General features: G+C 47.1%; 1 protein-coding gene across 1 annotated transcript in view; it reads right to left on the reverse strand.

Annotated features, from left to right (window-relative positions):
- The window catches only part of PLEKHA6 (pleckstrin homology domain containing A6), an 82298-nt gene extending 59567 nt beyond the window's left edge, over positions 1-22731 (reverse strand). Inside the window, 1 exon segment of the mRNA XM_029573888.1 lies at positions 22554-22731. The gene's annotated coding sequence lies outside the window, so the exon portion shown is untranslated.
- Between the last annotated feature and the right edge of the window lie 3137 nt (positions 22732-25868).

Raw genomic sequence — 25868 nt, forward strand, 5'->3', positions numbered from 1 at the left:
TGCTGCCCATGTGGTACCGGTTCTGTGCTGGAGCTGTGTGTGTGTGTATGTGTGTGTGTGATCCTTGTGCTGCTGCCCATGCGGTACCGGTTCTGTGCTGGAGCTGTGTGTGTGTGTATGTGTGTGTGTGATCCTTGTGCTGCTGCCCATGCGGTACCGGTTCTGGGCTGGAGCTGTGTGTGTGTGTGTGTGTGTGACGCTTGTGGTGCTGCTGCTGCCCATGCAGTACCGGTTCTGCACATGTATATATATATCAATAAACAATAGATCCATCCTTCCTTGTGTGATCCTTCTGCTTATGTTGTCTCCTCATGCAGATTCTATAAATCTCCTTGCATGAAACGGGCTGCAAACCTTCTTCTACCATGTTTGAAAGGGGTCACTTCTCCTCAGCATGCATGGCCCCAAAGGGTGGGAGAAACACTAATTAGTTTCCTCCAATTAAAGTGTGAAATTACAGAAATTCAGCCTGCAATGTCCTGCTGGTTCCAATTGCCTCCAGGTCAGCCTAACAATGTCACTGCACTTTTCTGATCATTTTGGGGATTGATGTGCCACTGAAGGGTAGGACTACAAATCCCAGAATGCTTTGGGGTGACTTTAAAAACTCCTCAGCTCCTTCCGTGTTTCTCTTTGAATAGCCAGAGGGTGACCAACCTCTGATGAGGAGGGTCACAGGGTGGGTGATCTCTGGTCCAGCCAGCAGCTTATCTTGTTCATAACTGTTTCACTAAAGATCAGGACACTGCTATCAGACCTTGCTGTGCTCCCTTCTGTTTACTGCTCAGATTATAGGGCAGTTATGTACACATTCACACACATGCAAAATCACAGCCGAAACCCAGACACACACACTGTCACAGCAGAGAAATACACACACATCACAATACAGGCACTCTCTCACACACATACACAAAATCACAGCAGAGAAATACACACACATCATAGTAAAGATACTCTCTCACACACACACAAAATCACAGCAGACACACACAATATCACAGCACTGACACTCTCACACACATAAAAAATCATAGCAGAGAAATACACACAAAGTACAGATATTCTCTCTCACACACACAAAATATCACAGCAGATAAACACTCACACACAATATCACATCAGACACACACACGAAATATCACAGCAGACACATACACACTCACAATTTCATAGTACAAACATGCTCTCACACTCAAAATATCAACAATAACACTCACACACACAAAATCATGACACACACACTCACACACACAAAATCACAGCAGAGAAATACACAATCACAGTACAGCTACTCTCTCACACACATACAACATCACAGCAGGGAAACAGTCACACACAATATCACAGCACAGATACTCTCTCACACAAACACAAAACCATAACAGAGAAATACTAACACTGTCACAGCACACTCTCTCACACACACACACAAAATCACAGAAGAGACACACACAAACACAATATCACAGCACAAACATTCTCTCACGGACAAAAAAAATCATAGCTAAGACACACTCACACACACAAAATAACAGCAGAAAAATACACATACATCACACTACAGACACACTCTCCAATACACAATTTTACAGCACACCCTCATGCACACAATTTCACAGCACACTTTTAAAGCACACCCTCATGCACACAATTTCACAGCACAATTTCACTCTGTCACACACACACACACACACACAAAATAACAGCACTGATACACACAGAAAATCACAGCAATTACACATACACAAACACAGTATGACAGCACAGGCACTCTGTCTCACACTTTCACACATGGACACTAACAAACACACACAGCACAATATGAAAGCATGGACACTTTCTCTCACAGATGCACTCACAAACACACATGCAGATACACACAGAGCTCGACAAATGAATACCTGCAGAGAGAGAAGCTTCTCCCATACTAAGTGCATGAGAAGGAGCCTTTGGCACTTCAGGCTCAGACAGACTCACACAGCCATGCTCACAATCTCACACTCACCTGCAGTATTTCCCAGCGCCTTCCCTTCACACTACAGCTAAATGTTTTCATTTGAATCTACTTGTGAGATTAACTATCAATCATTAACAAAAGACACTTGTAGCCATTAACCACCAGAGTGGTCACAAGCTCTCCTGTACCTGAACTCAGTAACTTTAAAGGAGGTCTGCCTTCTGCTCCGGCTGGAATTTGTATATTGGAACTACAAATATTTTTATTATTATGATGTTGCTTTTTTCTGCGGGACACAAATGGGAACTCTACCCCCAGGTGTAAAGCATTATGTATGTCTGCCTTTCACAAAGCTGCTTGAGAAGAGACGGCTGAGGGGGGATATGATAGAGGTGTTTAAAATCATGAGAGGTCTAGAACGGGTAGATGTGAATTGGTTATTTACTCTTTCGGATAGTAGAAAGACTAGGGGGCACTCCATGAAGTTAGCATGGGGCACATTTAAAACTAATCGGAGAAAGTTCTTTTTTACTCAATGCACAATAAAGCTCTGGAATTTGTTGCCAGAGGATGTGGTTAGTGCAGTTAGTATAGCTGGGTTTAAAAAAGGTTTGGATAAGTTATTGGAGAAGTCCATTACCTGCTATTAATTAAGTTGACTTATATAATAACCACCGCTATTATTAGCAACGGTAACATGGAATAGACTTAGTTTTTGGGTACTTGCCAAGTTCTTATGGCCTGGATTGGCCACTGTTGGAAACAGGATGCTGGGCTTGATGGACCCTTGGTCTGACCCAGTATGGCATATTCTTATGTTCTTAGGTTCTTATGCTCCTTCAGCCATCAGGCGTGCAACAAATCCAAAAATAGAATGCAAACTTTAATTGAAAAATGAGGTGTGATGAAGTCCACTGGACCTGCCACTGGTTAGATGTTAGCCAGCAGCCACCTGCATCTCGGCAGTCAAGATGGAAAAAGAGCTTAAAAGACTTTCAGGGACACCACAGATTTACTGGTCCCATCAGTTACTGGTAGCACAAGCCACACAGTTTTCCTGTTCCAAAGCAGGAATCTAGGTGTATGGCTGCCTCAGAGTAGAAGAGTTGAGGAAGAGCACCTAGGTACAGTTACACAACAGTCACAGGATGTATGTGTAGACATAAATGGCACCTGACAGTCACAGATCCACATACAGTCACATATGGGAGTTGTCAGTTACAGGATATATGTGAATCACACATGAAACCTGACTGTTACAGGATCTATGTACAGACAGACATGAGACCTGACTGTTACAGGATCTATGTACAGACAGACATGAGACTTGTTATAGGATCTATGTACAGTCTCACATGAAACCTGACTGTTACAGGATCTATGTACAGACAGACATGAGACCTGACTGTTACAGGATCTATGTACAGTCACACATGAAACCTGACTCTTACAGGATCTATGTACAGTCTCACATGAAACTTGACTGTTACAGGATCTATGTACAGTCTCACACGAAACCTGACTGTTACAGGATCTATGTACAGACAGACATGAAACCTGACTGTTACAGGATCTATGTACAGTCACACATGAAACCTGACTCTTACAGGATCTATGTACAGTCTCACATGAAACCTGACTGTTACAGGGTCTATGTACAGACAGACATGAGACCTGACTGTTACAGGATCTATGTACAGACAGACATGAGACTTGTTATAGGATCTATGTACAGTCTCACATGAAACCTGACTGTTACAGGATCTATGTACAGACAGACATGAGACCTGACTGTTACAGGATCTATGTACAGTCTCACACGAAACCTGACTGTTACAGGATCTATGTACAGTCACACATGAAACCTGACTCTTACAGGATCTATGTACAGACAGACATGAGACCTGACTGTTAAAGGATCTATGTATAGTCAAACATGAAACCTGACTGTTACAGGATCTATGTACAGACAGACATGAGACTTGTTATAGGATCTATGTACAGTCTCACATGAAACCTGACTGTTACAGGATCTATGTACAGACAGACATGAGACCTGACTGTTACAGGATCTATGTACAGTCTCACACGAAACCTGACTGTTACAGGATCTATGTACAGTCACACATGAAACCTGACTGTTACAGGATCTATGTACAGACAGACATGAGACCTGACTGTTACAGGATCTATGTACAGTCTCACACGAAACCTGACTGTTACAGGATCTATGTACAGTCACACATGAAACCTGACTCTTACAGGATCTATGTACAGACAGACATGAGACCTGACTGTTAAAGGATCTATGTATAGTCAAACATGAAACCTGACTGTTACAGGATCTATGTACAGACAGACATGAGACTTGTTATAGGATCTATGTACAGTCTCACATGAAACCTGACTGTTACAGGATCTATGTACAGTCACACATGAAACCTGACTCTTACAGGATCTATGTACAGACAGACATGAGACCTGACTGTTACAGGATCTATGTACAGTCTCACACGAAACCTGACTGTTACAGGATCTATGTACAGTCACACATGAAACCTGATTCTTACAGGATCTATGTACAGACAGACATGAGACCTGACTGTTACAGGATCTATGTACAGTCTCACACGAAACCTGACTGTTACAGGATCTATGTACAGTCACACATGAAACCTGACTGTTACAGGATCTATGTACAGTCTCACACGAAACCTGACTGTTACAGGATCTATGTACAGTCACACATGAAACCTGACTCTTACAGGATCTATGTACAGACAGACATGAGACCTGACTGTTACAGGATCTATGTACAGTCTCACACGAAACCTGACTGTTACAGGATCTATGTACAGTCACACATGAAACCTGACTCTTACAGGATCTATGTACAGACAGACATAAGACCTGTTATAGGATCTATGTACAGTCACACATGAAACCTGACTCTTACAGGATCTATGTACAGACAGACATGAGACCTGTTATAGGATCTATGTACAGTCACACAAGACCTGTTATAGGATCTATGTAGTCATACATGAAACCTAAGTATAGTCACACATGAGACCTGACTGTTATAAGATCTAAGTACAGTCAGATAGACAGAAGATCTAGGTACAGACATACACAGAATCTGATAATTATAGGTTCTATGCAGAAGAGTACCTGGGTCCAGTTACACAACAGTCACAGGATGTATGTGTAGGCACAAACGGCACCTGACAGTCACAGATCTACGTGCAGTCACATATGGGAGTTGTCAGTTACAGGATCTATGTGAATCACACATGAAACCTGACTGTTACAGGATCTATGTACAGTCACACATGAAAGCTGACTCTTACAGGATCTATGTACAGACAGACATGAGACCTGACTGCTATAGGATCTATGTACAGTCACACATGAAACCTGTTACAGAATCTATGTACAGACAGACATGAGTCCTGACTGTTATAGGATCTATGTACAGTCACAGATGAAACCTGACTCTTACAGGATCTATGTACAGACAGACATGAGACCTGACTGTTAAGAACATAAGAAAATGCCATACTGGGTCAGACCAAGGGTCCATCAAGCCCAGCATCCTGTTTCCAACAGTGGCCAATCCAGGCCATAAGAACCTGGCAAGTACCCAAAAACTAAGTCTATTCCATGTTACCATTGCTAATGGCAGTGGCTATTCTCTAAGTGAACTTAATAGCAGGTAATGGACTTCTCCTCCAAGAACTTATCCAATCCTTTTTTAAACACAGCTAAACTAACTGCACTAACCACATCCTCTGGCAACAATAGGATCTATGTACAGTCACACATGAAACCTGACTCTTACAGAATCTATGTACAAACAGACATGAGACCTGACTATTATAGGATCTATGTACAGTCAGACAAGAGACCTGTTATAGGATCTATGTACAGTCACACAAGACCTATTATAGGATCTATGTAGTCACACATGAAACCTAAGTACAGTCACACATGAAACCTGACTGTTACAAAATCTATGTACAGACATACATGAAACCTGACTGTTTTAGGATCTGTGTACAGTCACACATGAAACCTGACTGTTATAAGATCTAAGAACAGTCAGACAGAAGATCTAGGTACAGACATACACAGAATCTGATAATTATAGGTTCTATGCAGAAGAGTACCTGGGTCCAGTTACACAACTGTCACAGGATGTATGTGTAGGCACAAACGGCACCTGACAGTCACAGATCTATGTGCAGACACATATGGGAATTGTCAGTTACAGGATCTATGTGAATCACACATGAAACCTGACTGTTATAGGATCTATGTACAGACAGACATGAGACCTGACTGTTACAGGATCTATGTACAGTCACACATGAAACCTGACAGTTATAGGTTCTATGTACAGTCACACATGAGACCTATTATAGGATCTATATAGTCACACATGAAACTTACGTACAGTCACACATGAGACCTGACTGTTATAAGATCTAAGTACAGTCAGATAGATATGAGACCTGACTGTTATAGGATCTATGTACAGTCAGATATTAGACCTAACTATTACAGGATTTAGGTATAACCATACTCAGAACCTGTTATATACAGGATCTAGGTACAGTCATACCCAGAAACTGTAAGTTATCAAACACATTTATCTCTCATTTTTCCATAAAACATGCACAAAGTGAGATGATACATTAAAAATGTCAAAATCATATGTTAAATAGCATGGCAAATATCAATCAAATGATAAACACCATAAAGCAGAACAGCTACAACTAAATTCAAAAGAATATTAAAACCAAGTAAATTAAACTGAAACAGTAACAAGAATGTGATGATAAAGGAACAGCAGTACAGTGCTCAAGTGAGGAAAACTCTTTCACATAAGCAAGTTTTGACCATCCAACTAGTGAAAGTCAAAGCTTTGGTCCACACACAAAGAAAGCTTCTCCCTGGTGCTAGAGTCTCATTCTGGACAAGGAGGGAGTGGCCAGGAGGACGTCTGAGGCTGAGCACAGGGTCCCACCTCAACCATCATTCAAAGAAAATAGCAACTTAAAAAACGAACATTAAGAATTTACAATGGGCTTGTCAGAACACAAGACGTCAATGAAGTCAAACCCACTTGTATCAAGCCAACCCTGGCATTAAAGGCTTGGAACATATTCAGTTTGTGTTCTTACATTTATAATGTAGTAATGTTTGCATACTTATATGATATTGTAATGATGTAAGGAATCATTACCCCGGGATTATTCTATTTGTTGTATTTTATTGGGTTTATTGACAGAATATGTTATCGTGTTTTACTGCTTCACATGTAAACTGCTTTGGGCCTCCTTTGGGGGAGGAGGTGATATAGGAGCCTAAAATAAAAATCTGAAAATAATTAACAGAGACCAATTGATGAAAAAAAAGGGGAAAAGCACAGCCTTATCCGCACCTCAGATGCAAGTTTAGCGTCAAGAATAACCCCCAAGCTGAGAGCCATCCCATCAAGGATCAAGCTGGACTTTGAAAGTCTGGGATCTTTTTTTATCCAGCCAAAGTACTGGGGGTAACCTGCACGGCACGGCAGTTACAGACTGGATGGACCATGTTGGTCTTTTTCTGCCGTCATTACTATGTTACATCTTTGTAAAACTTTATGAAGCCGATATTCAGCGCTACTTAGGCAGTTAAGTTCTGACTTACCTGGCTAAATGGTGCCATTTTGATATTCAGCCACGTTCAGCGGCCACCACTTCGCCAGACAACTTTTTATGCAGCTAAACAATCATCCAGATAAGTGAGAAGCAAGACGGAAGCGTCCCGAGGCCAAGCTTCATATCCAGATACATTTACCCCACAATAAGATGGCTGGGTATATTCAGGGGTGGCAGTCGCCAGCAGGTGAATATGGGGGGGGGGGCTTTCCAAAGGCCTTCGCTCTGAAAACTGCCCCTCCCCCCGGCAGGTGGATTTCATTGTTAAATCCCTGGACACTTTGAACTTGTGGGTTAAACCACATGAAACGGGCCTGGGGGCACTTTCTACTTTGTCCCTACAAAAGGTTGAGAGGGGCTGCAAATAGCCCTCCTCAAGCGTATTTTTTGAGCTGTGTTCCACCTTAAGCCATTTGGGGGAAAGTAGATCAAAACTAAAATTTGATTTCATTTGAAAAGTTTATATTAGTAACTGCCTGACTGGGGTCCGAGCCTAGGCGAATGTGATAAAGAGCCGAATGCCGTCAGCATAACATAAGAACTAATCGTTTTGCCAAAGGATGATATGCAAATGCTGAGTGAGTGGCAGGGAAATAAATAACGCCTTCGGTAGAGAAGATGCAAACCAGTTTAGAACTCGGCCCTCTAGGCAATACTTGTCAAAGAAAGACTTAAAATACTCAGTTCAGCTGTACTGACCTTGATCAATTCTCTGTCGCAGAGCCACTAATACAGACTCAGTGTCGACGCCAGACCGAAGAGGGGCGAAAGAGTGGGTGTAAGGCAAAGGGCTTGATACGGCTTGTTCTCTAATCTTTCCTAGAAAGGGTAGACTGATCTAGGTACCGACATAGGACCTGACAGTTACAAGATCTAGGTAGAGTCACACATACACAGACGATCTAGGTACCGACATACCCTGAATCTGTTAATTATAGGTTCTATGTAGATGGTATAATCATACATGGAACTTGTTAATTAGAAGAACTAGGTACAGATTTCCACATTACCCTAATTACAGGATCTAGGTACAGTCACACAGAGGATCTATATCACACATACACAGAAGATCTAGGTACCAACATATGCAGAATCTGTTAATTATAGGTTCTATTTAGATGCTATAATCATACATGGAACTTGTTAATTAGAAGAACTAGGTACAGATTTCCACATTACCCTAATTACAGGATCTAGGTACAGTCACACAGAGGATCTATATCACACATACACAGAAGATCTAGGTACCAACATACGCAGAATCTGTTAATTATAGGTTCTATTTAGATGCTATAATCATACATGGAACTTGTTAATTAGAAGAACTAGGTACAGATTTCCACATTACCCTAATTACAGGATCTAGGTACAGTCACACAGAGGATCTATATCACACATACACAGAAGATCTAGGTACCGACATACGCAGAATCTGTTAATTATAGGTTCTATTTAGATGCTATAATCATACATGGAACTTGTTAATTAGAAGAACAAGGTACAGATTTCCACATTACTCTAATTACAGGGTCTAGGTACAGTCACACAGAGGATCTATTTCACACATACACAGAAGATCTAGGTACCGACATACGCAGAATCTGTTAATTATAGGTTCTATGTAGATGGTATAATCATACACGGAACTTGTTAATTAGAAGAACTAGGTACAGATTTCCACATTACCCTAATTACAGGATCTAGGTACAGTCACACAGAGGATCTATGTCACACATACACAGAAGATCTAGGTACAGACATACACAGAATCTGTTAATTATAGGTTCTATGTAGATGGAACTTGTTAATTGTAATTGTATGTAGATGGAACTTGTTAATTGTTAATTGTTAATTGTAATTGTAATTGTTTGTAGATGGAACTTGTTTTATTGTAACTGCTATTTTTTCTTTTAGCACTTGTTAATGTTCTTATTATTTTCCTTTTGTCACACCTTGTTAATTGTAAACCGGCATGATGCGATTCCCATCGCGAATGCCGGTATAGAAAAAACTCAAATAAATAAATAAATAAATAATTAGAAGAACTAGGTACAAATTTCCACATTATCCTAATTACAGGATCTAGGTACAGTCACACAGAGGATCTGGATCATACATACACAGAAGATCTAGGTACAGACATACACAGAATCTGTTAATTATAGGTTCTATGTAGATGGTATAATCATACATGGAACTTGTTAATTAGAAGAACTAGGTACAGATTTCCACATTACCCTAATTACAGGATCTAGGTACAGTCACACAGAGGATCTATGTCACACATACACAGAAGATCTAGGTACAGACATACACAGAATCTGTTAATTATAGGTTCTATGTAGATAAGAACATAAGAATATAAGAACATGCCATACTGGGTCAGACCAAGGGTCCATCAAGCCCAGCATCCTGTTTCCAACAGTGGCCAATCCAGGCCATAAGAACCTGGCAAGTACCCAAAAACTAAGTCTATTCCATGTTCCCATTGCTAGTAAAAGCAATGGCTATTTTCTAAGTCAACTTAATTAATAGCAGGCAATGGACCTCTCCGCCAAGAACTTATCCAATCCTTTTTTAAACACAGCTATACTAACTGCACTAACCACATCCTCTGGCAACAAATTCCAGAGTTTAATTGTGCGTTGAGTAAAAAAGAACTTTCTAGGTACAGACTTACACGGAATCTGTTAATTAAAGGATCTATGTAGATGGTATAATCATACATGGAACTTTTAATTAGAAGATCTAGGTACAATTTCCAGAGGAAGTGGTGAAGACCAAAACTGTGAAGGATTTCAAAGAGGCGTGGGATAAACACTGTGGATCCATAAAGTCTAGAGGATGTGAATGAAGTGAAGAGGCATGGGGGCGGATTGCGGGAATGACGGCTACTACCTGGAGATTAATATCATAATTCAATAAACATACACACGGTTAATTCGACTCCAACATTGCTCTAAGCTTCAACAGCAAGAGGAAATGTGGAAAAAAGGATTTGCATCCACAAAAAAGAGGGGAGTAGTTTGCTTGATATGGCGGTTATTACCCTAAACCAAATAAGCCTGATACTTCACTTTCAATGATATCCAGCATAGTTCTCTGCTTCAACGGCAGGGGGAATGATGAAAAGATCTCTGCTTCAACAGCAGGGGGAATGATGAAAAGATGATTTATATTCAGACAACAACCTACAAGGACTGAGTTGCACAGGCTGGATAAACATGCGTGGGAGTAGCTTGCTATGACGGCGATTACTACCCCTAACCAATTAGCTAGATACTTCACTTAGATGCAGCTCCAGCACTGCTAACTACATTGATGGCGGGGGTGGAAGGGAAATAGATCGATGGTGGGGGTGGAAGGGAATCAGAACAAAAAAAGTCACTTACAAGGGACAAGAGTAACAGATAAGTATGGGGGGGGGGGGGGGAGAGGGGGGAGTGAAAGCTTGCTGGGCAGACCGGATGGACCATTTGGTCTTCTTCTGCTGTCATTTCTATGTTTCTATATGCCCCTAATTACAGGATCTAGGTACAGTCACACAGGTGATCTGGGTCACACGTTCACAGAAGATCTAGGTACAGACATACACGGAATCTGTTAATTAAAGGATCTAGGTAGTCATACATGGAACCCATTAATTAACTGATCTATGAACACGGTACAGTCATACATGGAACTTGTTACTTAGAAGATCTCGATGCAGTCATACATAGATCCCATTAGTTATTACTTTCGGGTCTGTTGGAAATGATTGGAAGGGATGAGTTTAAAAGAAATAAAGAGCATTTCATTTCTTGCAGCTCTCCCTGGCAGGGATGAATGTGAGCAAGGCCTGCTCAAGTCTACTTTTCATTCTCCCACCCCAGTCTCCCACTTTCCTCATTATTCGCTTCTTCCTCGACACCTGCTTGGGAGATTTTCTCTCATTCCAGTGCCCTTAGCCTCTGCTGCAGCCTGTATTGCCTCATAGACAGACAGACAGACAGACAGAGAGGCAAGCAGGAGGAAACACTGCAGCTGGTAAATCAGACAGCACTACCCTGTAATCTCAGTCTCATGTGTAATCAGTCCCGGGCTCTCAGCCCAGACACGAGCCTAGGGCAGGGAGGGGACTCTTGGAGCTGTGATGAGAGGTGACCATCAAAGGAGGCTTCCAAACAAGCACAGGAGCACATGGGAGAGGACCTGCAGTGCAATACAGAGGAGCAGCAAACTATTGTGAGGAGGACATTTCTGGAATAGCAGGGGGTGCTGCAGGGCAGGAGTGAGGTGCATTGGTAGAGCTGTGTGTGAGGGTCTCAGTACTGGAATAGCAGGGGGTGCTGCAGGGCAGGAGTGAGGTGCATGGGCAGAGCTGTGTGTGAGGGTCTCAGTACTGGAATAGCAGGGGGTGCTGCAGGGCAGGAGTGAGGTGCAGTGGCAGAGCTGTGTGTGAGGGTCTCAGTACTGGAATAGCAGGGGGTGCTGCAGGGCAGGAGTGAGGTGCATGGGCAGAGCTGTGTGTGAGGGTCTCAGTACTGGAATAGCAGGGGGTGCTGCAGGGCAGGAGTGAGGTGCAGTGGCAGAGCTGTGTGTGAGGGTCTCAGTACTGGAATAGCAGGGGGTGCTGCAGGGCAGGAGTGAGGTGCATGGGCAGAGCTGTGTGTGAGGGTCTCAGTACTGGAATAGCAGGGGGTGCTGCAGGGCAGGAGTGAGGTGCATGGGCAGAGCTGTGTGTGAGGGTCTCAGTACTGGAATAGCAGGGGGTGCTGCAGGGCAGGAGTGAGGTGCATGGGCAGAGCTGTGTGTGAGGGTCTCAGTACTGGAATAGCAGGGGTTGCTGCAGGGCAGGAGTGAGGTGCATGGGCAGAGCTGTGTGTGAGGGTCTCAGTCCTGGAATAGCAGGAGGTGCTGCAGGGCAGGAGTGAGGTGCATGGGCAGAGCTGTGTGTGAGGGTCTCAGTACTGGAATAGCAGGGGGTGCTGCAGGGCAGGAGTGAGGTGCATTGTCAGAGTGTGTAAGGGGTCTCAGTACTGGAATAGCAGGGGGTGCTGCAGGGCAGGAGTGAGATGCATTGTCAGAGTGTGTAAGGGGTCTCAGTACTGGAATAGCAGGGGGTGCTGCAGGGCAGGAGTGAGGTGCATGGGCAGAGCTGTGTGTGAGGGTCTCAGTACTGGAATAGCAGGGGGTGCTGCAGGGCAGGACTGTTGTGCATTGGCAGAGCTGTGTGTGAGGGTCTCAGTACTGGAATAGCAGGAGGTGCTGCAGGGCAGGAGTGAGGTGCATTGGCAGAGCTGTGTGTGAGGGTCTCAGTACTGGAATAGCAGGGGGTGCTGCAGGGCAGGAGTGAGGTGCATTGGCAGAGCTGTGTGTGAGGGTCTCAGTACTGGAATAGCAGGAGGTGCTGCAGGGCAGGAGTGAGGTGCATTGGCAGGGCTGTGTGTGAGGGTCTCAGTACTAGAATAGCAGGAGGTGCTGCAGGGCAGGAGTGAGGTGCATTGGCAGAGCTGTGTGTGAGAGTCTCAGTACTGGAATAGCAGGGGGTGCTGCAGGGCAGGAGTGAGGTGCATTGGCAGAGCTGTGTATGAGGGTCTCAGTACTGGAATAGCAGGAGGTGCTGCAGGGCAGGAGTGAGGTGCATTGGCAGAGCTGTGTGTGAGGGTCTCAGTACTGGAATAGCAGGGGGTGCTGCAGGGCAGGAGTGAGGTGCATTGGCAGAGCTGTGTGTGAGAGTCTCAGTACTGGAATAGCAGGGGGGTGCTGCAGGGCAGGAGTGAGGAGCATTGGCAGAGCTGTGTGTGAGGGTCTCAGTGTGGAATAGCAGGGGGGTGCTGCAGGGGAGGAGTGAGGTGCATTGGCAGAGCTGTCTGGGGGGGGGGGGGTGTCTTGCAGAGTTTGTTTAGACATTCACGGGCGATGCAATAAGGTGCACCCAGCTTAGTGCACAGTTTTGCTCCCGGTTGGTTGCGCAATAATAGTGTCCCTTGCAGTAAGGCGATTAAAGCTTGTGAAACGCGCACCCTAACAAACGCGCAACTGACAGTGCCCAATGCATGTAAATGAAGACATTAGCTATTACGCCCGATGCAGGAACGGGCACCCAAAAGCTGGCGCCCAATGCACATTTTTTACGCTGGAAAATTAGCTCCAGCTCTGGTGGAGCAGTAAAGTTTACTCACAGTGAAGAGCGCATGAGAAACATAAAATTGTGACCTTGTAGGCCAGGGCTTTTTGGAGAGATATGTAGACGATTTAGTTATCTGGGGCTAGAACAAGGAAATAAAAGGATGTATAGAAGGATTAATGGTGCAGAGCCTGGGGATCCTTGAAACACTGCGGTGATTCCTTTGCCTTCTGTAAACAGCGGGCATTGCAGATTTCTGAAACTTCAGCTTAGCGATGCACGTTTTTTGGGAACACACAACTCACACCCCTGCGCCCCCATGCATTACACTCGCTTTCTCCTTTAAATATTGCGTTGGGCGTCCAGGCATGGAGCTGATTCTGTCTGTAGTGTTAATGGATAGGGAGTGAGCTCCTCCCTGCCAGCACATTCCAGCTCCCAGCCCCATCCAGTGCCCAGGGAGTGACCTCGGCAGGCTGACGAAGCAGAGAGCAAGCACAGCAGCACATCTGGATGAGTCTGCAGCAGTACAGGGCCAGTGTACGGGGGCGGCAGCTCTCCCCACACCCTCTGCCAGTGCCGAGCATCCCTCCTCTCTCTCTACCCTGCATCTCCTCCGTTCTCTCTTGTGCTCCATGCCTTAAAGTGGGCGGGCAGCATCTGGAAGTGCCCCACCCCCATAAAAGCAGGTTGGCACCCTATGTGACCATGGGAGAGCTGTCCCTGCAGCTGGATTCAGTTCATTCCCTCACCCCCCCTGTAATCCCCAGCATGACACCACTATTTCATTTGTTTTTTATGTTCTTCTTGTCTGTCTGTCCTGACTTTGTGTCCATGTACAGTGCAGGATTACATCTGGCCAAGGGGGTGTGGCACTGCCCTCTAGTGCTGCAGGGCAGGTGTCAGCAGCCAGGTCAGAGCTGCTGCAGCCACACTAAGACAGGTTTTCCTCCTGTACCTTTAAGGGCCCTCAGCTTTGCTCAGCTTCCCTGTTATCTTCCCCAGACTCCAGCAGGCCCAACCTATTGCTATGGGAACAGACTGGCAGCCCAAATCCCTCACCAATGCCTGGGTAACTTCCTGGCAGTGATCCTCCCTCCCGGGATGCCAGCAGCACCTGCTCCTCTGTTTACCCAAGCCCTGTAGTGAGGCTGCTCCCTTCCTGTTCTCAGACTGCAGAGAACCTACTGAGCAGGAAATGATTGGCTGCATGGCCTGTCCCAATAGCCAAACTCTGTCACACACCTGGAGCAGGAGGCCATGGAGATGCACAGGGCTAAGCTGCTGACATCAAGGGGGCAGAGGGGAGGCCCAGCTCCACCCTGCAGACCTGCTCACCCCCTCAGCTCTCTCACCATTTCATAAGCTGCAGAGGTGCTGGGCTTGTACGAATGCCGAGGTTTACATTCCCACATCATGCAAAACATATGTGTCTGAGTATTTCAGTAGATCTCCAGCAGATAAATCCTTCAGTCCTGCAAACTGCACCTCCCATACACATGGAAGCTGTTAGCGCTCTGCAGACAGGGTTTCCGTGTCGGACCCTCCCACTCCCAGCCCTCTCCCCACCCTACTATTCCTTACTCCCTGTCCAAAGAAACGTTTGACCAGCATTTCTCTATCAAGGGACGAGGTGTGGTCAGAGTGCAAAAGCAGAGAACTAAGGAGACATTTGAAAACTGAATTTCAGTTTCTTCCCAGATCTCTCTGTGACCTGTGCACAAGGTACTTTCTCTCCCTGCATCTCAGTTCTAATCCCCGGCTCTGTCACTGAATCTGTTTGTGACCTCAGGGTGAGCCACTTTCTCTCCTTGCATCTCAGTTCTAATCCCCGGCTCTGTCACTGAATCTGTTTGTGATCTCAGGGTGAGTCACTTTCTCTCCTTCCATCTCAGTTCTAATCCCCGGCTCTGTCACTGAATCTGTTTGTGACCTCAGGGTGAGCCACTTTCTCTCCCTGTTTCTCAGTTCTAATCCCCGACTCTGTCACTGAATCTGTTTGTGACTCAGGGTGAGTCACTTTCTCTCCTTCCATCTCAGTTCTAATCCCCGGCTCTGTCACTGAATCTGTTTGTGATCTCAGGGTGAGTCACTTTCTCTCCGTCCATCTCAGTTCTAATCCCCGGCTCTGTCACTGAATCTGTTTGTGACCTCAGGGTGAGCCACTTTCTCTCCCTGTTTCTCAGTTCTAATCCCCGACTCTGTCACTGAATCTGTTTGTGACCTCAGGGTGAGCCACTTTCTCTCCCTGTTTCTCAGTTCTAATCCCCGACTCTGTCACTGAATCTGTTTGTGACCTCAGGGTGAGCCACTTTCTCTCCCTGTTTCTCAGTTCTAATCCCCGGCTCTGCACTGAATCTGTTTGTGACCTCAGGGTGAGCCACTTTCTCTCCCTGTTTTTCAGTTCTAATCCCCGGCTCTGTCACTGAATCTGTTTGTAACCTCAGGGTGAGCCACTTTCTCTCCCTGCTTCTCAGTTCTAATCCCCGGCTCTGTCACTGAATCTGTTTGTGAGCTCAGGGTGAGCCACTTTCTCTCCCTGTTTCTCAGTTCTAATCCCCGGCTCTGTCACTGACTTTGTTTGGATCTTGGGTGAGTCACTTTCTCTCCCTGTTTCTCAGCTCTAATACCTGGCTTTGTTTCTGACCCTTTATGACATTTAACAACCTCGCTTATTTCCTGCAATTTTGGGCTTATTTTTATAGCGATTCACATTTTTTTTTGCATGTTGCTTATAATTCAACTTTTTTTGCCAACCGTGTATTTGTGGGCTTGGTGGGTGGGACTTGTGCCCTGCTGTTCCTGTGATTGGCTGCTGCTGCCAATGAGGCCTGTCCATAGCATTTGGGATAGTTATGTACGAGCCTGAGTGGGCCATGGCCCAACCACTTTTCATTAAGGCCTATAACAAGCAGTCTCAGGGCACTAGGTTAACCAATCAGCAGTTCAGGCACTCAGGCAAGATTCCCAGTCAGGCACAGAAGTATTTGGAGGGGGTGGGGAGGGGAATGAGTTTGAGGGGGTTGGAGGGATGGGAGGGGAATGAGTGTGAGGAGGTTGGATGGGGTGGGAAGGGGAATGAGTTTGAGGGGGTTGGAGGGGTGGGAGGGGAATGAGTTTGAGGGGGTTGGAGGGATGGGAGGGGAATGAGTGGGAGGGGGTTGGAGGGGAATGAGTATGAGGGGGTTGGAGGGATGGGAGGGGAATGAGTGTGAGGAGGTTGGATGGCGTGGGGAGGGGAATGAGTGTGAGAGGGTGGGAGGGGAATGAGTGTGAGGAGGTGGGAGGTGAAGGGAGGGGAATGAGTGTGAGGAGGTTGGAGGGGTGGGGTGGGGAGTGAGTGTGAGGGGCTTGGAGGGGAGGGGAGTGAGTGTGAGGAGGTTGAAGGGGGTTGGAGGGAAGGGGAGTGAGTGTGAGAGGGTTGGAGGGGAGGGGAGGGGAGTGAGTGGGAGGGGGTTGGAGGAGGTTGGAGGGGAGGGGAGTGAGTGGGAGGGGATTGGAGGGAGGGGAGTGAGTGTGAGGGGGTTGGAGGGGGTTAGAAGGGAGGGGAGTGAGTGTGAGGGGGAGGGGAGTGAGTATGAGAGGGTTGGAGGGGAGTAAGTGTGAGTGTGAGGAGGTTGGAGGGGGTTGGAAGGAGGGGAGTGAGTGTGAGGAGGTTGGAGGGGGTTGGAGGGAGGGGAGTGAGTGTGAGGGGGTTGGAGGGAGGGGAATGAGTGTGAGGGGGTTGGAGGGGGTGGGGAGGGGAATGAGTGTGAGGAGGTTAGACGGGTGGGGAGGGGAGTGAGTGTGAAGGGGTTGGAGGGAGGGGAGTGAGTGTGAGGAGGTGGGTGGGGGTGGGGAGAGGAGTGAGTGTGTGGAGGTGGGAGGGGGTGGGGAGGGGAATGAATTTGAAGAGGTTGGAGGGGTGAGGAGGGGAGTGAGTATGAGGAGGTTGGAGGGGGTTGGAGGGAGGGGAGTGAGTGTGAGGAGGTTGGAGGGGGTTGGAAGGAGGGGAGTAAGTGTGAGGAGGTTGGAGGGGGTTTGAGGGAGGGGAGTGAGTGGGTTGGAGGGGTGGGGAGGGGAGTGAGTGTGAGGGGGTTGGAGGGAGGGGAGTGATGGGACGACACAGAGGATCCTAAGAGAAGTGCTGGCAGCTCCTTTCCAAAGCTTCCTTACAGTCTGGATAGTCCCAGAGGCCTGGAGTCGGGTGGATGTGGTTCCTATATCATAAAACTGGAAGTAAGGGGGAGTCTGGGAACTATAGGGCAGTGAGTCTGAGCTCTGTGGTGAGCAAACTAATGGAGTCGCTGCTAAATCCCAGGAGAGTGCAGCTTCTGTAACCCAATGGATCGCAAGATGCGAGGCGGCAGGGTTTTTCCAGCACAAATCTTGTCAGACGAATCTGATCAATTTCATTGATTGGGTGACCAGAGAGTTGGCTCAAGGGTGAGCACTAGACATAGTGCATTTGGATTTCAGCGAGGCCTTTGACAGAAGACTTATAAATAAATTGTGCCCTGGGATGGATCCTGGTTAGGACCTGGCAGAGTGGGAGGTGAGAATGGGTGGTGGGAAATGGAGATTTCTCTGAGGAGGGGGATGGTACTAGCGCTGTGCCGCAGGGATCGGGCCTGGGACCGGGTCTGTTCAACATTTTCATGAACGACATAGGGGAAGGATTGTCGAGAAAGGTTTGGCTTTTTGCCAATGATACCAAAAATTTTTAACAGGATGGGCAGCCAGGAAGGTGCGCAAAACTTGAGGAGAGACCTAGCAAAGCTTGAGGAATGGTCCAAGGTCTGACAGCTAAGATTTAATGCTAAAAAATGCAGAGTAATGCATTTAGGATGGAAAAACCCAAGGGAAAGGGACAATATTGAAGGTGAAATTCTTCTAAGCACAAAGGAAGAGCGGGATCTGGGGGAGACTGTATCTGATGATCTTAAGGTGGCCAAACAGATGGATAAAGCGAGGGCAAAAGCCAGAAAGCTGCTTGGCTGCACAGGGAGAGGAAGGGTCAGCAGAAAAGGGAGGTGACACTGCCCCTTTACAGGTCCCTGGTGAGACCTCACGTGGGATACTGAGAAAAGGCGAGATAGGGGAGATATGATAGAGACATTCAAATATCTCAGAGGTCTCCATGCACAGGAGCTGGAGCTCTTTCAATGGAAAGCAGGATCTAGAACGAGGATAACAGGAGGTAAGACTCAGGAGTAATCTTAGGAAATGTTTCTTTCCAGAGAGGGTGGTGGGTGCATGAAACGGCCTCCCAGTGGCGGTGGTGGAGACAAGGACAGGATCTGAATTCAAGACCGCAGGGGATCTCACTTCAAGCTAAATGAATTGGATGGATGGGCCATGCGGTCTTTTTCTGCCGTCGTGTTTCTATGGACTTACACAAACATTCACGGACTTTCCCACCGTGACTACTTAACATTTCTATAGTTCTGAACAGTTACACGGATAATACAGACCCTTCCCCCTAGGCCTTACAATCTAGCTGAGACACAGACCAGATCAAGTTCTAGTAATCAATTATAATAGGTAATGAATTGATACTTGTGTACATGCTGTGGATTTATACACTCATCCACTCCCAGTGATAGATCACCCACACACACTAACTGTGATACGTATGCCCAGAAACTCGCACGCCCATGGATACACACACACACCCACACACACTAACTGTGATACGTATGCCCAGAAACTCGCACGCCCATGGATACACACACACACCCACACACACTAACTGTGATACGTATGCCCAGAAACTCGCACGCCCATGGATACACACACACTAACTGTGATACGTATGCCCAGAAACTCACACGCCCATGGATACATACACACACACACACTAACTGTGATATGTATGCCCAGAAACTCGCACGCCCATGGATACATACACACACACACACACTAACTGTGATACGTATGCCCAGAAACTCGCACGCCCATGGATACAGACACACACACACTAACCGTGATACATATGCCCAGAAACTCGCACGCCCATGGTTACACACACACTAACCGTGATACATATGCCCAGAAACTCGCACGCCCATGGTTACACACACACTAACTGTGATACATATGCCCAGAAACTCGCACGCCCATGGATACACACACACACACACACTAACTGTGATACATATGCCCAGAAACTCGCACGCCCATGGATACACACACACACACACACACTAACTGTGATACATATGCCCAGAAACTCGCACGCCCATGGATACACACACACTAACTGTGATACATATGCCCAGAAACTCGCACGCTCACACACACACGCACACACTAACTGTGATACATATGCCCAGAAACTCGCACGCCCATGGATACACACACACACACACACTGTGATACATATGCCCAGAAACTCGCACGCCCATGGATACACACCCACACACACTAACTGTGATACATATGCCCAGAAACTCGCATGCCCATGGATACACACCCACACACACACACACTAACTGTGATACATATGCCCAGAAACCCGCACGCCCATGGATACACACACACACACACACACACACACACAAACTAACTGTGATACATATGCCCAGAAACTCACACGCTCACACACACACACTAACTGTGATACATATGCCCAGAAACTCGCACGCCCATGGATACAGACACACACACACACTAACTGTGATACATATGCCCAGAAACCCGCACGCCCATGGATACACACACACACACACTAACCGTGATACATATGCCCAGAAACTCGCACGCCCATGGATACAGACACATACACCACAGATACTCATATATAAACTAAGAGATGCTCATATACACATTTACTCAGACACTCTTATACATATTTAATGAAATCTATTTGTTTATTTGAAACTATTTGCATATAGCTTCCCTGGTTGGAAAACTGCTTACTTACACACACACCCACACCCACACCCACAGCCCTCTAGCTGCAGCAGTCACTGCTTTGTGTCCGCCTACCCTCTGTAAGCTCATGGAGACAGGGCCCCCGTGCTTCCTCAGATCCCTGGAGTCACATCACTGCTCACGTGTGCATGTACGGTGAGGTTTTATCTAGTGAATCACTGAGCTGCCGTAGCCTAGGTCACCCTGCTCAGCACCTGTCCTGACTGGGCAGGTAAACAGGTTCCATATAGTCAGCACAGCAACTTCCGAGGGGCGGTCCTGTCACATTGAAAAGCAGAGCTGATCCTCCTCCTCTTCCTGATACCTGTCAGCACCCACAGCTACAGTGCATGTTTAAAGGTGGGAGTCTTCCCAATTTCAGAGGTATCAGACAAGATTCCTGCCCTGTGAGGGGCCACCCTGTCCCCTGCGCACAAACCCGCAGAAATCACCTGGCCGGGCGGAAAGTAGCTCTGGCTTGTGTGGCCCCGGGAGAACTATGGAGCCACTAGTGACCAGTTCACTGGGATGTCGTGTGAGGTTTGTACAAGGCTCCACGTATGAGACATGCGACAGCCGCTGCATGCCCTGCCCATCGCACAAGGGAGCCTATTTGTGGACCTTCTGTGTGCCCTGTAACAGCAGGACAGCTACAGACATCCAGGATTCTGCTGACACCTTAAGAACCTTGACCCTGATGATTTACTGGACTCTGGGCCACAGATTTTCCACACTTTCACAACAATACTTTCTGGGCTTCATCTATATTCCTCCTTCTTCAACTACAAAGTCCAGAATGCCCTGGAATGTAATCTACTGAACACAACACCACCCTGCCTCCCATGCCACCCTGCACTATACACCAAGGACACTGGTGTCCTGAGCAGTGTTTATACTCTATGACTTATGAGGTGCTCCATGCAGGGATGGGTGGGCACTACTGTCCTTCTCCCCTTGTTTTTAAAGTTGCACAATAACACACATAAAGCATGAATACAGCACAGACGGATGAAGAGCAGATCTTCATCAGAGCCCCATGGCAGGTGTCACAATGATACACCTAGAGCAAGAATACAGCACGGACGGCTTAAGAGCAGATCTTCATCAGAGCCCCATGCAGGTGTCACAATGATACACCTAGAGCAAGAATACAGCACGGACGGCTTAAGAGCAGATCTTCATCAGAGCCCCATGCAGGTGTCACAATGATACATGTAAAGCAGAATACAGCACAAACAGGTGGAAGGGATCCATAGAAAGGATTTTATAATGAGGTGTGCTAATATAAGAAATAAAGTGTATAATGAGGAAAAGGGAAAGAGAGGACAGGCGGATATTCAGAAGGCTTGGACAGCCCTGGGCTGCTCTGTGCAGGCTAAAACCAACAGTTTGTCAGGAAATGAATTTTAAGCTCCCGTCACAAAGCAGGAAGGCTGCTGGCCGAAGAGAGCCAGACGGTGCCCGAGACGGTCGATGTCAGAGCCACAGAGAGAGAGGGCAGAGGGTGCAGGGAAGGGACAGAGACAGAGACGAAAGAGTGGGAGCGTGAGGAGGAAGCCATGGAGTGCAGAAGCTTGAGATGAAGCTTAGGATCCCTCATAAACTCTAGGTCTGAGCACACACTAACTTTATTTAGCATTTTACAGAAATTGCAGAGTTCTCTCTTCTCTCCCGGCCCAGTAAAGTCTAAGCTAACCTCCGCAATGACTTTCACATGCTCACAGCAGTCCTGAAGCTGGGCCCAGTATCCCCACTTCAGACAGGACTCAGGCCTGTCCTGTCTCACCGGGTGTGCTTCCTCCAATGGAGTCCACACATTACACACGAGCACACACATCTGGGCCAGGGAAGGGCCCTGGCAGAATCCAACATCTGGATTTACCTTTGCTTCAGGCTTGCTGTCCATGGAAACGTAGGAAGGAGCAGTCCAGTGCAGACTTACAGGTCCTTTGTGATCGGCACTGATACTGGTTCAGCTCAGCTCTCAGGAATGAAGTGGAGAAGCTCCCTCTGGAAAACAGGAGAATGTGTCCAGATACAAACACTCAGCAGCAAGAGCTGATAAGCCAGGAATGAAATCTGAAACTGCACGTTACCTCAGATATAACCACACACACACACGCGTGCTCCCTCCCTCTTCTCCACCCTGCATTCCTCTCACTAACAGACGGAAGCCCTCTGCTGCACAACCACTGAACTGGTTGGTGCTTGTATTGTAAACTTCTTCTGTCTATCCACTGTCCTTCACAGTCCTTTTTCAATTACAGTGTGTTTCTGCAGCTGCTCCAGGAGCCAGAGAAGACAGGCAGCAATTACTGATCCATCCAAGGGATAGAACCACAATCCCACAGCACTCATTGCAGCTTTCCCCGGAGCCAGAAAAGTGCTGCAATTACTGCTTGCAAAGACAGGCAGCGATTACTGCCCCAAACAAGGGGTAGAACCACGATCCCGCAGCACTCACTGCGGCCTTCAAGGATCCAGAGATGTCGTGCAATGATTACTGCCCCATTCAGGGGGTATAACCGCGATCCCGCAGCACTCACTGCGGCCTTCAAGGATCCAGAGATGTCGTGCAATGATTACTGCCCCATTCAGGGGGTATAACCGCGATCCCGCAGCACTCACTGCGGCCTTCAAGGATCCAGAGATGTCGTGCAATGATTACTGCCCCATTCAGGGGGTATAACCGCGATCCCGCAGCACTCACTGCGGCCTTCAAGGATCCAGAGATGTCGTGCAATGATTACTGCCCCATTCAGGGGGTATAACCGCGATCCCGCAGCACTCACTGCGGCCTTCAAGGATCCAGAGATGTCGTGCAATGATTACTGCCCCATTCAGGGGGTATAACCGCGATCCCGCAGCACTCACTGCGGCCTTCAAGGATCCAGAGATGTCGTGCAATGATTACTGCCCCATTCAGGGGGTATAACCGCGATCCCGCAGCACTCACTGCGGCCTTTAATGATCCAGAGATGTCGTGCAATGATTACTGCCCCATTCAGGGGGTATAACCGCGATCCCGCAGCACTCACTGCGGCCTTCAAGGATCCAGAGATGTCGTGCAATGATTACTGCCCCATTCAGGGGGTATAACCGCGATCCCGCAGCACTCACTGCGGCCTTCAAGGATCCAGAGATGTCGTGCAATGATTACTGCCCCATTCAGGGGGTATAACCGCGATCCCGCAGCACTCACTGCGGCCTTTAATGATCCAGAGATGTCGTGCAATGATTACTGCCCCATTCAGGGGGTATAACCACGATCCCGCAGCACTCACTGCGGCCTTCAAGGATCCAGAGATGTCGTGCAATGATTACTGCCCCATTCAGGGGGTATAACCGCGATCCCGCAGCACTCACTGCGGCCTTCAAGGATCCAGAGATGTCGTGCAATGATTACTGCCCCATTCAGGGGGTATAACCGCGATCCCGCAGCATTTACTGCAGCTTTCCCAGTACCCGAGAATAACCACAGTGATTAGAAACATAGAAAACATAGAAACATGACAGCAGCAAAAGACCATATGGCCCATCTATCCGTCCATCCACTGAATTAATTTAGCTTTTCAATTCCCAGCTATGTTTATCGCTTGCTTTCTTTAATTCAGAAGTTACATTCAGTGGTCGGCAGGCTCTGCCCTCACCTACAGTCCTGGGTTGGTCGCAGCATCCTCGATCATGGCGGGCTGCTACTCCAACGCGCCGGCCGCGCCTCTCCCGAGGCACATGCGTGTGTCACTCTGCAGTTTGTAAAGGGAGCGCGGCGTCTCTTTCACCCTCCCCTGTTCCCGTAACCTCTTATTTCTTTGTTTTACGCGCTGTATTGTATGGCATGCTTTTATGTTCCCTTTTAGTGATGTATATTAAGAGATGTAAACCGTTTTGACCGACTCTCGTTGTAAAAGCGGTGTATAAACCCCTATAAATAAGTAATAAATAGATAGAGATGACCTCAGCAGTGCTGCCCTATAAATGGGCAGCTTCACTTTAGCAGCAGGTCCAGCTACTTCTACGTACATCGCGTTGCTTCCCAGGCTCCTGCCTTCCTTTAGTCTTTCTCCTGCTGTCTTCAGGTTGTCTTCGCTCTTCATTGCAGTCTATATCTCGCTGCTCGCTTCTTCTTGCCCAGTCGTCCTTCTTCACCTCCCTCGGATGGATACCTGGTTTTGACCTCAGCTCGGACCCTGAATACACTTGGCCGCTGCCTGCCTCTGACCATTGCCTGGACCTCGGCGATGCCTGATTTCCGCCTGCCTACTATGGACCTTCTCTTTTGCCATCAGCAGAGCCCTAACACCCAAAGGCTCAAGTTGAGGGGAACGTGGGCTGGTATATGTGAAGGTCCTGACAAATCTCCGCTCTGCCTGGGTCCGCCTGCCGACTGTGGAAACCTGTATGGTTTCCACAGTCGGCAAGATTGACCTACAAGTAAGGTCAATCTTGCCTCAGCCCAAGGGTCCAGAGACGCAACATCAGATACATTCTTATCACCACCACCTCCACTGGGAGGCCGTTTCCTGCATCCACCACCGTCTCTGTAAAGAAATATTGCCTAAGATTACACCTGAGTCCTACCTCCTTTTATCCTCGTTCCATAGCCTCCTTTCCATAGAAAGAGGCTCAGCTCCTGTGCATGGAAACCTTTCAGATATTTCAATGTCTCTATCATTTCTCCCCTATCTCTCCTTTCCTAGAGTGTACATGTTTAAATCTTTAAGTCCTTCCCCATATGCTTTAGAACGAAGACCACTGACCATTTTAGTGACCTCCCTCTGGACCGGCTCCATCTTGTTTATGTCCTTCTGAAGGTGGGGTCTCCAGAATTGTACTCAGTATTCCCAGTGAGGTCTCACCAGGGACCTGTACAGGGGCAGTGTCACCTCCCTTTTCTGCTGACCCTTCCTCTCCCTGTGCAGCCAAGCAGCTTTCTGGCTTTTACCCTTGCTTTATCCACCTTAAGATCATCAGATACAGTCTCCCCCAGATCCCGCTCTTCCTTTGTGCTTAGAAGAATTTCACCTTCAATATTATCCCTTTTCCCTTGGGTTTTTCCATCCTAAATGCATTACTCTGCATTTTTTAGCATTAAATCTTAGCTGTCAGACCTTGGACCATTCCTCAAGCTTTGCTAGGTCTCTCCTCAAGTTTTGCGCACCTTCCTGGCTGCCCATCCTGTTAAAAATGTTGGTAT

The sequence above is a fragment of the Rhinatrema bivittatum genome, chromosome 12, assembly GCF_901001135.1.
Source record: "Rhinatrema bivittatum chromosome 12, aRhiBiv1.1, whole genome shotgun sequence".
Lineage (NCBI taxonomy): Eukaryota > Metazoa > Chordata > Amphibia > Gymnophiona > Rhinatrematidae > Rhinatrema > Rhinatrema bivittatum.